Genomic DNA, 10,950 nt, shown 5'->3' on the forward strand with positions numbered 1-10,950 from the left:
AAATTCATATTAAATTAAGAAGAAAGAGTTTTGGGCTCTTGGGGTATTGAGGACAATCAATCATTATTGCAACAGTTTCAGACTGATGGGGTCAGGTTCTTTTCTGGTTTAACACTTGGATGCAGCAGATCCCATTCCCCCCCCTCTGCCTGGTCCTGAATCCCTGTGCAAGGTGGGACATCCCAAAATAGTCACCCATTTAGGCATCCCTTCCAACCTGGGCTGAAACCATTTGTCATCAAAAACCAACCCAGTGAATTAAGAAATGCTTTTGATTCAGTTCCATCTTCTTAAACCTTTTTCACAGTGTGACCTATATTTAAATCTCTGTCTCTTTTTTTCCCATCACCAGATCACCACCTCATGCACAAAATCCCACATAGGTTCTGTCACTGGCACCTCAGAGGAGTAAAATATTTGCAGGGAGTTCAGTATTTCCCTATTAATAACTCCTTCCCACTCCTGCTGGAAGATACCAGGGGCTCGGGTCAAGGCAGATTTCTGATTCCCATCTTGGAAATCCGGGAACATCCCATATGTGCTGTGAGCAGCCACTTCTCAGCACGGAAAATCCTTTTTCCCTGGTGAGAGGCAGCAATACTCCCAGATTTTCCCCTTGGAAGCCCTTTTCCCTTCTCCTTCCCACCCATCACTTGTTATCCTGGATCTCCAAGGTGGCAGGGGATGAAGGGAACCTTGGCAAGGCTCCACTTCTGACAGCCTCTGTGAAGCCATCCCTCGTATGGAAAACTAATAATAATGAAAAAAAATTATAAAAAAAAGAAGGAAATAAAAAGGTGGAAATTCCTGGTTAAAGCCTCTGCCTGTACAAAAAGCATAACAGCTTGTATGAACTGCAGCACGATGACTGCTGCTGTTAATGCTTCCAATGACATCAGTGTTTCCCAAATTACAGAGTGCAAGGGGCTGGACAGGGAAGCTGAAGAGAAGAAGCTGAAGGTAGTGAGGGTTTAAAGGATGTCAGAAGCAAAAGATGCTTTTTTCGTCTTCCTTATTTCACTAATTCTTTTATTTTCTGAGTTTTGGCGATTTTTTGGAAACATCACTGCAGCGATACCGAGATAATTAAAACCTCAAATGCCACCAGACTCACCTCAGATCCCTGAGTAACTTTGATGTCACCATTCCTGATCACACACCCCCTGCACTGCTACTTTTGTGCACCCATTCAATCTCCCAGCTTTCAACCAAAGTGATTTTTGAAGTAAATATTGAGCGATGAGGCCCAGAAAGCTCTCCTAGAACACAGATGCATTACAGCTATTGCATTTTCCCTCTGCCCCTTACAGAAACACAAGGAGCTTTTGTCAAGATTTCTGTTTCAGAAATCCAGGCTGTTCCCTGCCCGGGCACTCAAAGGGTTTTTTCTTCCCTTTAGGCTGGAGGAAGACTCTCAAGCTGCTTTTCCAGGTGTTGGAATAGTGCAGAGCACTTGAACCATGCTCATGGATGGTGGCCATCTAACTCACATGGCCAAGAGTGTGTTTTCCTTTCTGGCAGGGCTTTTTGTTCCAGGTGGAACAGTCTTTCACCCACATGAAGGAAACTCTTGCTTGTCTCACTCTCAGGTAATGGTCTATAACCATCCAGCTGGAGTGAAATATAGAACCTATATGGATATATAAATATATTTGTACGTGCATGCATGCATCTTTTTCATGCATTGCTCACACCCATGCTGCATTTTAAGCTAATTGAATTAAAAATGAAATATAAGGGCATTTTTTTTCCTGTCCTGTTAATGCCAGAAAGCCCTGGAGTAGCTGCACTTTTACAGCGCAGACGCTCCAGACCAGGTTCCAGCTGTCGGAATTTTATGTCCTTGAGATACTTCTGGAATAACAAAGTGTCATACATGTCCCTGCCAGTACACGAGATCAGCACATGAGATCAGACCTGCAGATGTTGCCTCCACATCCACCCACTGGCATCTCATTATCAGTTTAGTTGGGATCCTCCACCCATTCCCAGCCAAGCAGGAAGTCAGGAGCTGTAATTTGTGAGAATGAGCTGTATAGCAACCATTTATCTGCAAAACAAACCTCTGCTGGCAAAAACTTTGGAGGCAAATGAGAATCTTATGAAGGTTTTGTGTCCTGGCACAAACAGGTAATGAGTGGGGAATGCTGTGATTAATCAGCTCCATGAGCAGTGGGACTTGGAGCTGGAGGAAAGGACAGGCATTAGCACTGGGCACACAAAAAAACTACTTTAATTGGCTGGAAAAGACATTGGTGAAGGGCTGGATTTGATGATCTTGGAGATCTGTCCTCACCTTAATGATTCCATGGTCCTGTTCTATGATTGCTTTGGGGAAGGAATACCACAGACCATTGCACCTGACTTCCTCCACCCCATTTCTTGTTAAGAAGGGAATACTTTCCTGCCAGGAAAAAGAGCTATGCCACGGTGGGAGGGAGGCAGAGGATGGTCCATCTCTGCCTCCATCCTCAGGGACAGCAATGCCAGACATCCAGGCCTTCACCTAGGAACTGATGGGCACTAATCACCAGGACCAGGAAGGAGGTCCCTTGATATCCCAGGTCACCAAAGCATTCCCAGCAGCAATTCCATTTCTACTCGTTTAGGGTGACAATCTTATCATCACATGAAGTTATACAGAAGGAAAGAAGCTTGGGGGGAAGGACTGAGTCAGGATCCATGTTGCATGGTTAATTACTGAGATAATAAATCCAGGAAGAAGGTGTGCTTGGACTCCTTGTCATGCAGGCTGCTCCTCTGGCAACTGGGGAGAGACATCTGCTCAGCCCAGCCCTGCGCTGTCGGTGTGGATGATCACACCTTTCTAATGAGCATCTCAGAGCACTTCCTGAGCAGAAAAACCAGCCTGGCTTCAGCCCCCTCTGAGAGTTTTGGTACCAAGAGGTTGAGCAGACCACAGGTGGGGCCAGTCAGGCTGAGAGCTGTGAGGTGCTGGGGCAGAAGGTAAATCCAGCTCCATCATCCCCTCACCCCTGACCTCCCCAGAGCAGGAAGGACAGGAATTTGCCTGTCATGTTTTTCCTCCTTCTCTGTGATTATGATTCCTTGCTTAAGTTTCCAATCTTTAATTGGATTGGAAACTTACAGTCACAGTACAGGGGAGAGAAAAAAAAATCCGGTTCATCTGCCTGACTCAAGCGTCTGTTTTCATTTACTACTCCAGGCTTCTGAGTTACTTTGTTAACTAAAGGAAAATAAGGATTTCTTGAATTAAAGAGATGTTCTGCCCTTGCTGGCTGCTCTGCCTCTCCGTGAGCATAGCGAGGTGCCCAGGGCTGCCTCTGCAGGGGAGTTTGGCCCGGGTAGCTCCATGTAGGAGGTGATATAAATAGATAAAAAACCTCACTCGTGGAACATAAACTTATTGCTACATATACCTTCCTCACTGGCACACAATGTAATGCAAGCTATGTGGCTCTGTCTTGCCAGAGAGGCCCACTCACAAGTTTTCTGTTGAGCACAGCTATTAATGTCACACTTTTGTTCCCAGGGAAAAAAAAAAAAAGTGCCACTACAGAGAAAACTGCTCAAGTTTCTATTGCACAATACTCTAATTCCAGTGAATGCTGTGCTTGCTTGATCAAGTTCAGTGCATTTAAGCAAACCATGGAGGGTTAATCGTGGGTTTTCTCACACCTGCCTCCCCCCTGGCAGGGGCAGAGTTAGAACATTTCTAATGATGGAGCCCACTCTTGCCTGAAGTTCAAAATCCATTCACCTGATGGTAATTAAGGAGGCCAATTTAGCTTAAATCCCCCTCTGAAAGGTGGGGAAGGGGTCAGGAATCAGTTTGCACAGAGGAGCACAGAGCGACCCTGGGCAGTTCTACTTCAAAAGGTTTTGAAGTGCATCAGTGATGCAAAGCTGAATTCAGAAAAATGCAGCCTGGGACCGCTGTGCTGTGTGCAGAATTCCAGGTCAGACGTAGACAATTGAAGTTTAAATTAATAATAATAGCAAGCTTCCATTTTAACCACAGAATCTTTTTTTTCTTTTCCTCAGTAAGCCCTGAGAATGTGACACCTTGCAGGGTAAATCCTGGAGCATGTGAAGTGCAAAGGTTCTGGGTGTTCACAGCCCATCAGGAGCAGCCAGGTTTTAGCACCTAAGCTGGTGCTCAGATTTTGCAGGGCAGCGACAGCACTCAAACACAGAGCTATTGTCTGACCAAGCCAAAGTGCTCTTAGTGCCAAACCAGCCTCTCACTCGTGGCCATGGGCTGTTTCTGACTTCAGATGGCAGCATCTGATCCATAAATACTGATGGGTTCCTATAGCTAAATTTAACCTATGGAAGTATAGATTGTTAATATTCATGGGCTGTGTCGTGCCAGCTGAAGCCAGAAGGATTCCATGGTTATAACCTAAGTCATTGCTTCATAAATTTCCCTTAAAATACACAGGCCACATATAAACTGGCTTTCTGTTAAAAAAGGCATCATTTGCCACCCCTTTTCTCATTTTAGAAAATCACTAGACACGTTTGGGGACTGATAGACTTGGCTCAGCTACACACATCTCTCATAGAGCATCGAGGCTCAAGTGTGACTTTTAATGCAGAAAAAAAAAAATTAAAAAATAAGCCACATGCCTAAAGAAATTCAACTTAATTACTGTCTTATGGTGAAGTCTACAGTGGCAGAGAGAGAAGGATGCCACCTTTCATTCAATGCACTTCAGCCTCACAGTTGCTGCTCGGAGATATCAGAGTTTTTTTAACACCTTTCTAGTGGCGAATTGTGCCAAAGCCAGAACCAGAATCTCTCTTACCTTGGTCCCTTGGCAGACCAGGCAGTCCCAGGATCAACACCCCTATGCACGCACAGCTTTCACCCCAAAAATCAAGCCAGTGCTATTCATCTTCCCTTTTATCATCATGAAATTCATCCCCAGTTAGGAGAAAATGCAGTTCAATCCTCTGACTTCCCATGAAATTATGAAGCTCTGCCTCTGAGTTCAAAAAAGAAAGAGGGGAGGCACACATTTGCTTTCAGTCTGAGTCCATTGATAATCACCTGCGTGTTAGGATTTGTATAGTGCACTGAAAATAGACAAAGTTCATTCTAAAGTGCCAGCACAGTCTTCCATTAATCTCCAGCTCAGTCCCTTAAAGGAGGAAGTAACAACTCTGTAATGATAAGGCTCGTGGCAGCAGCCAGAGTGCTTGAAGGTCTGTTCTTGTAAAGAAAATTTTTCAATTAGTTAAAGAAGCCAGGAGCATCAGCTTTCAAAAAAAAGAGCTTCCTTATGAATCTTTGATCTCTCTCACTGTACCATGTTTCTCATGAAAGACAGTCGTAGTGGCACTGTTTAAATAACATCTACAAAACAGTTCAATTTGCAAATCAGTAGGATTAGTTTCCTTTACAATCTTTATTTAAATGAAGTAGGGAGAATGAGCTGTTCAATTAAGGGCTTGTCTACGAGAGTTGTGTCCAACTAGAAGTGGCCAACACTTGAGAATAACGGGAGGAAAAAGAAAACATGATTCGTGCAAATTAAAAACATAAAAAGGGCCAATTTAAAATGCATGATCTCAGTTCTGGTCCTCAGAACCAAGGAGACTTGTTCAGGCAGGTTACCCACCCTCTTAACCACCTGTGGTTCATGCTTTTATCTTGTTTTAGTGCTGTTCATTAAATTTTAGCAAAAATAAGAAATTTCTGAGCACACCAGGAGCTCATGGCCAGATGTCCCTGCTGGGGAAGGGACAAGGCTGGAGAAGTCCTGCCCATCACCTGACAGTGAGTTCCCAACTCCTTCTTGGGTGGATGTGGTGCTACAGGTCTCCAGCTTGGGCTGTGAGCTCCACATTCCCCACTCCAGACTCCATCCCAACTGGGAGTTTTGTGTGGGATGTCTCTGAGAGGCAAGAGACCATCCCAGCATCTCAGAATGGTTTGAGTTGGAAGGGACCTTAAAGTCCCACCCCATGGGCAGGGACACTTTCCACTATCCCAGCTTGCTCCAAGCCCTGTCCAGCCTGTCCTTGGACACTCCCATGGATTGGGCAGCCCAAAGTTCACTTGCCTTGCCCTCAGTTTCCCCCTTGATGTCCCCAAAATCCCCGATACTTCTTCACCAGGGAGAAATTCTGGTGCTGCCTTGTAGTCCAGCCAAAACCTGTTCTGTGCCTCCAGCTCTTGAAATCCCAGACAACCACGGATCCACCCTCTCTCCCACTGCAATCCATCCCAGCACAGATTTACTGCTGCTACTGCAAAGTGTGATGGCAGAGGTTATGTTCCAAAAATGTAAATGTCACCAAATTACGTAATCGCCACTTCAGCTTTATAATCTATATATATGGGATTCAAATTCCCAACATGCTCCCTCGGATTATCCGTGTTTTCCAGTGCTCCTGTGGTTGGTAAAGGGAGCACAAAGAGGTCCTGAGCACCCTGCAAGAGGCAGAAATGCCTGATGGTGTTACAGGAGCACAAAACCCTCATTCAGCATCTAAGAAATCAGGATTATTTTCTTTATGGCAAATGCCAACTAAGAGTAGAAGTAGGATTTTTCATTGTTTATGATAAAAATATACCAGAACACAACCACATATATTTCATAATAAAAAAACAACAAAAAAAATTGCATCTTGAAAGCATTTTTGACAGGCTTCCACTTTACAAGTTAATGGCAACATCAGAGGTACAGGAATCCTGGAATAAATGGAAAATTGGCTCCAAATATTAAAGACAGAGAGCAAGAAACCAAGAAAAGCATAGTCATAGATGGATGATACTGCCTTGGCAGGCAAGGTAAACAGTGAGGAAACTCACTGCCAGATGCAAAAAGGCTTAGATCATTAAAAGGGAAAAGAGATGAAAAAACCATTCAGCACAAATAAATTAGAACAGTATCACCAATATTGTCTGTCAGCATTTCTGCTATAAATCCTGGTTTGCAGGAGTGTATTCCACATCTGAAAAAAATCACCCCTGGGTGGAACTTGGCCTGCCAGATTTCTGGCCCCTGTTAATGTGTCTTTTGTCTTCACTAGGTTTTGTGAGGCATAAATGGAAATTTAATTTGGATTCACCATGACCAGCTCACACACTCCAGGCACCCACACGAGTCTGGCTACCTGAAGTTTAAAGAAGCCTTCAAGAATTATTTTTCCCCTCCAGAAACAGCAATAAGGTATTAGGGATTAATCTAGGTACTTGAGATTTTACAGCAACAATCCTTTCATAACTAGTTTTACCTTCAGTAAAAAATGTGAAGATGGGTGGGAGAGAATTGATGGTGCCTGTTTTGCAAATAATTTAACTTTGAAAATAATGTCTGACTATGTAATACTTAAACTGTCAATAATACAACATCTCAGTAAAATCTGACAATTACAGACTGATCTGAAGTCCAGCCTACAACTGATGAGTCTAAGAAGTACCAATGTTAAGTAAGAAAAACTAAAAGTACCTAAAAAACTCCAAAAACCCCCCAAAATGCTTTAAAAAAGTTATGAATAATCCATACCATTTTAGTTTTTAATCTGACCATCAATAAACTAGCATTTGAAATTTTTTACTGCAGGAATTATGAAGGATAAATCATTATCTTCTACTAGAAGCTACAACATTTTTTTGGCTGATAGTTTTGGTGGTTTTTTGTTGGTTTTTTTTTTTGGCAGCTTGTTTCGATATATAGATACAAAGGATTTCAAGAGATTTGTCAGTGTAAAATTAAATAAAGTTTAAATTGTTTAAACGATTGCATGCCTACCATAAAGTGCCTTTGGAAAATAAGGCTGCAGCTCTGGATATGCTGGTAAAAATGAGAAATTCCAAGCTGGGAGTGGGTCGTGCCCTGTGATCCGTGGTGCGCATCACTGCTGCCTTTGGAAATGCAGCCCCTCCACCTGTCCCCCTGGTGGGATGAAGACAGAGGGAGGAAGATAAATTGCTCTTCATAGCAGAGATTAGGCCAGAGCAGCAGAAGGAAAACCAGAAAGGAGCAAACTCTCCGTGAAGTGAGAGATGAATTCACTGCTGACCATGGCTGGGCTTTGCCTGTCCTCCCTCTGCTTGCTTTGTCTTCTGGGGACTTTCATGTCTCCAAACTCTCACCTCTTGTATAAATAAGGTTTTCTAGAAAGGGGTTGTGCTCCTGTGCCTGTGAGTCAGCCTGGTTTGGACCTGGGATTCTCCTCATCCTGTCTTTGAACTCACGTTTCCCAGCCAGGCTTTGTCAGGGGTTTGACTCATGGGCTAAACCTGGACACATCTCAGCTTAAGATATTATTTATTTCTATAATTTACTGATTTACCTGGCAGAAAACATGCATCAGGCTTTCACATACTGAAAAAAATATTAAAAAAAAAAAAAAGCAGCCTGCACCCTGGATGTTCCAAATGAACTGTGAGTGACACGAAACACGAGGAACCCCCATGGCACTGGGCACCAGGCAGGCCATCCCTATTCCTGGCATATGGAATGTGACAGCAGCTCCCACTGGGACACACCACGAGCAAGTGGAAGCACTGAACACATTTTGCGTTTTTCCAAAGGATATATATTTTTTTCCTCCCCTGCCCGTGTTGTGTCCTGAAGAATGAGTTATAGCAGAGCTGCAGCTCCCAGGGAAGTTTCATCCCCTCCCGGTGTGCTTGTAGCACACCTTGGAAAAATATCAGCACTGGGAGATGCCACAGAAAACACATGGAAAAATAAGCACTGAGGTATTGGGGAGATAGAACACTACTTTCAGAGTGGAGACAGAATGCATTGGAGGAGAGAGAAAAGATAAAAGAAATGGGGATTTCTTTTTTTTTTTTTTGGCTTTTCAGCTCTTCACTTCCACATACCCCCTGTTTTCCAATTTCCATTGTCTTGTTCAAATGTTTTAGCCCTCCAGATCTTTTAATGAGCTCCACACACATCCATGCAGTTCTACATAAATCAGAAAATCTGCTGCCCATTGAGATCCTCACTTGATGCTGGGAAATGTGACCAAACTGGGACCAAACCTGAGAGTGGAACATTTCCCCACATTTCCCTAAAACAGCTGACTTCATCAGACCAGAAATTCCCACCAGGCTCCAGCTGCTCAGGGATCTGTCAGAGCCCAGTGGGTCTTCAGAATGGATGATTCAGCTATGTGAGATGTCCCAAAAATCACAAAATAAAGAGTTTTTCAGATTTTCAAATGCATCAAGGCCTTGGCACCTTGTTTGTTCCTTCCCTCAATGCTTTCCACTTTCAATATTTTCTTTCTGGTTTTTTTTTTTTTTTTTTTTTTTTTTTTTTTTTTTTTTTTAAATACCTGTGATATCTTATGGCATCTTCTTAATTCAGCTTTAATGGGCAGGAAAAAGGAATTAAATTCATGCCTTGGAAGAATTATTGGCAGAATTCATATATGGGGAAGGTACTGACAGCAGTACCCTAAAATTACACTGTGATTCACAGAATCATAGAATCCTTAGATTCTCAGAATAATTGGAATCATAGATTTGTGCTGAACTAGCAGGGTAATGCTCACTGCTGGACACTAATTTTTCTATGCTTGCTACTCATATATCTCAGAGGCTTAAATAAGTTTTCTGTCTACTTTTTATTCTTTATTGGTAGCCATTTATCCTAAGGAAAATTTACCCCCCCCCCCCCCCCCTTTTCCCCTTTTTAAAACCTCTCATCCAGAAACTGTTTTCTCTTTCTGTTACATTACTTCATGTCCCTGTAACATAAATTACAATTTAAAAAAAAAATCCCTCTTTGAAATTCTCTTTAACTCATATTTGCTGTATCTCAAAAATGAGTAATTTTTTTTTTAATAAATATTTTCCTTTAATCCATGATAACTGAACAGACGTTTGCTAAATGAAGCCAACAGACATGAGAAGATTCGTTAAGTATCTGAGTTTTCTGACACTGCAGATTGGAAGGGAGCAGCAAGGGACTTTGCCAAAGACAGGACTTTGAATTTTATTTCTCCTCATACCAGCAAGTGATGGAATTGAGGAGTTGGAGCAACTTTACATCTAATACCAGGCTATCACAGAATTAAACTGTGCCCTTTCCCACCACACACAGCACCCTCTGAGGTAGATAATACAGGTCATGCTTAAAAATGCAAGTAACATCTTTAAATATTAAAAATCATACACAGCACTAACATTGAATTGATAACCTTTCTTTCAACAATTCCCCAACAATAACAACTGGGAAACGACAGCACAGATTCATCCCAGCTCCTTAAAACCTTAGGCTTCTGAAATCAGAGTCTCCATATTAGCATTAAATACAGCAGCATTCTGATTTCAATTATTGACAGCCTGAACTAAATTAGTTAGTGTCTCATCTAGTTTCAACAGTCTGCTATTCATTGAGTCGTTCAGATGTTGGATGGATTCCATCATCTCCTGAACACACTTTTTTTGTGTTGGTGGGTTTTTTTTTTTTTGTTTTGTTTTTTTTTGTTGGGTTTTTTTTTTTTTGGGGGGGGGGGGGGGTTGTGTTTTTGTTTTTGTTTTTTTTTTTAAGCCAATCTGCTTCTCTCTGGTTCCTTTCTGACACCTCCATCCCTTTCTAATATGATGTTCCCTGAGCTATCACCCCTCATTTCCATTGTTCTCTGGAACTATCTCCACTTCCTACTCTTACTTTGCCTTTTCCTCTCCTCATTATTTATTTGTGTTTCTAATCAGCCCCTGTGCCACCTAGCTCACCAAACTCCTTATTTTGCTTTGGCAGTTTTAAATTGTTTCTTCGGGATCACGACTGGAAAGGCTGCACTGTCACTGTCCCCAGAATTGTGTTTCAGCATGGTAGTGGTTTACACTGAATATATCAGAAAGAAAAGAATAAAAAGGCACCAGACTTAGTGAAAATCTTAAAGCCATGCTGCTTTTCAGGTAGGTACAGGAATTTCCCCTCCTTCCATACAGAAATCAAGAACATCCTCCATGGTTACTGTTGTCCTGCC

At 42.5% G+C, this 10,950-nt stretch overlaps 1 long non-coding RNA gene across 1 annotated transcript; it reads right to left on the reverse strand.

Moving 5' to 3' along the window:
* Positions 1–6,345: 6,345 nt before the first annotated feature.
* On the reverse strand, positions 6,346–10,950 carry LOC135309250 (uncharacterized). The gene is made up of 3 exons (XR_010369558.1): positions 10,846–10,950; positions 7,749–7,892; positions 6,346–6,424 (listed from the first exon to the last, which is right to left on the reverse strand). It is a non-coding gene; the product is annotated as an uncharacterized LOC135309250 (long non-coding RNA).

This window comes from Passer domesticus, chromosome 10, assembly GCF_036417665.1.
Source record: "Passer domesticus isolate bPasDom1 chromosome 10, bPasDom1.hap1, whole genome shotgun sequence".
NCBI lineage: Eukaryota > Metazoa > Chordata > Aves > Passeriformes > Passeridae > Passer > Passer domesticus.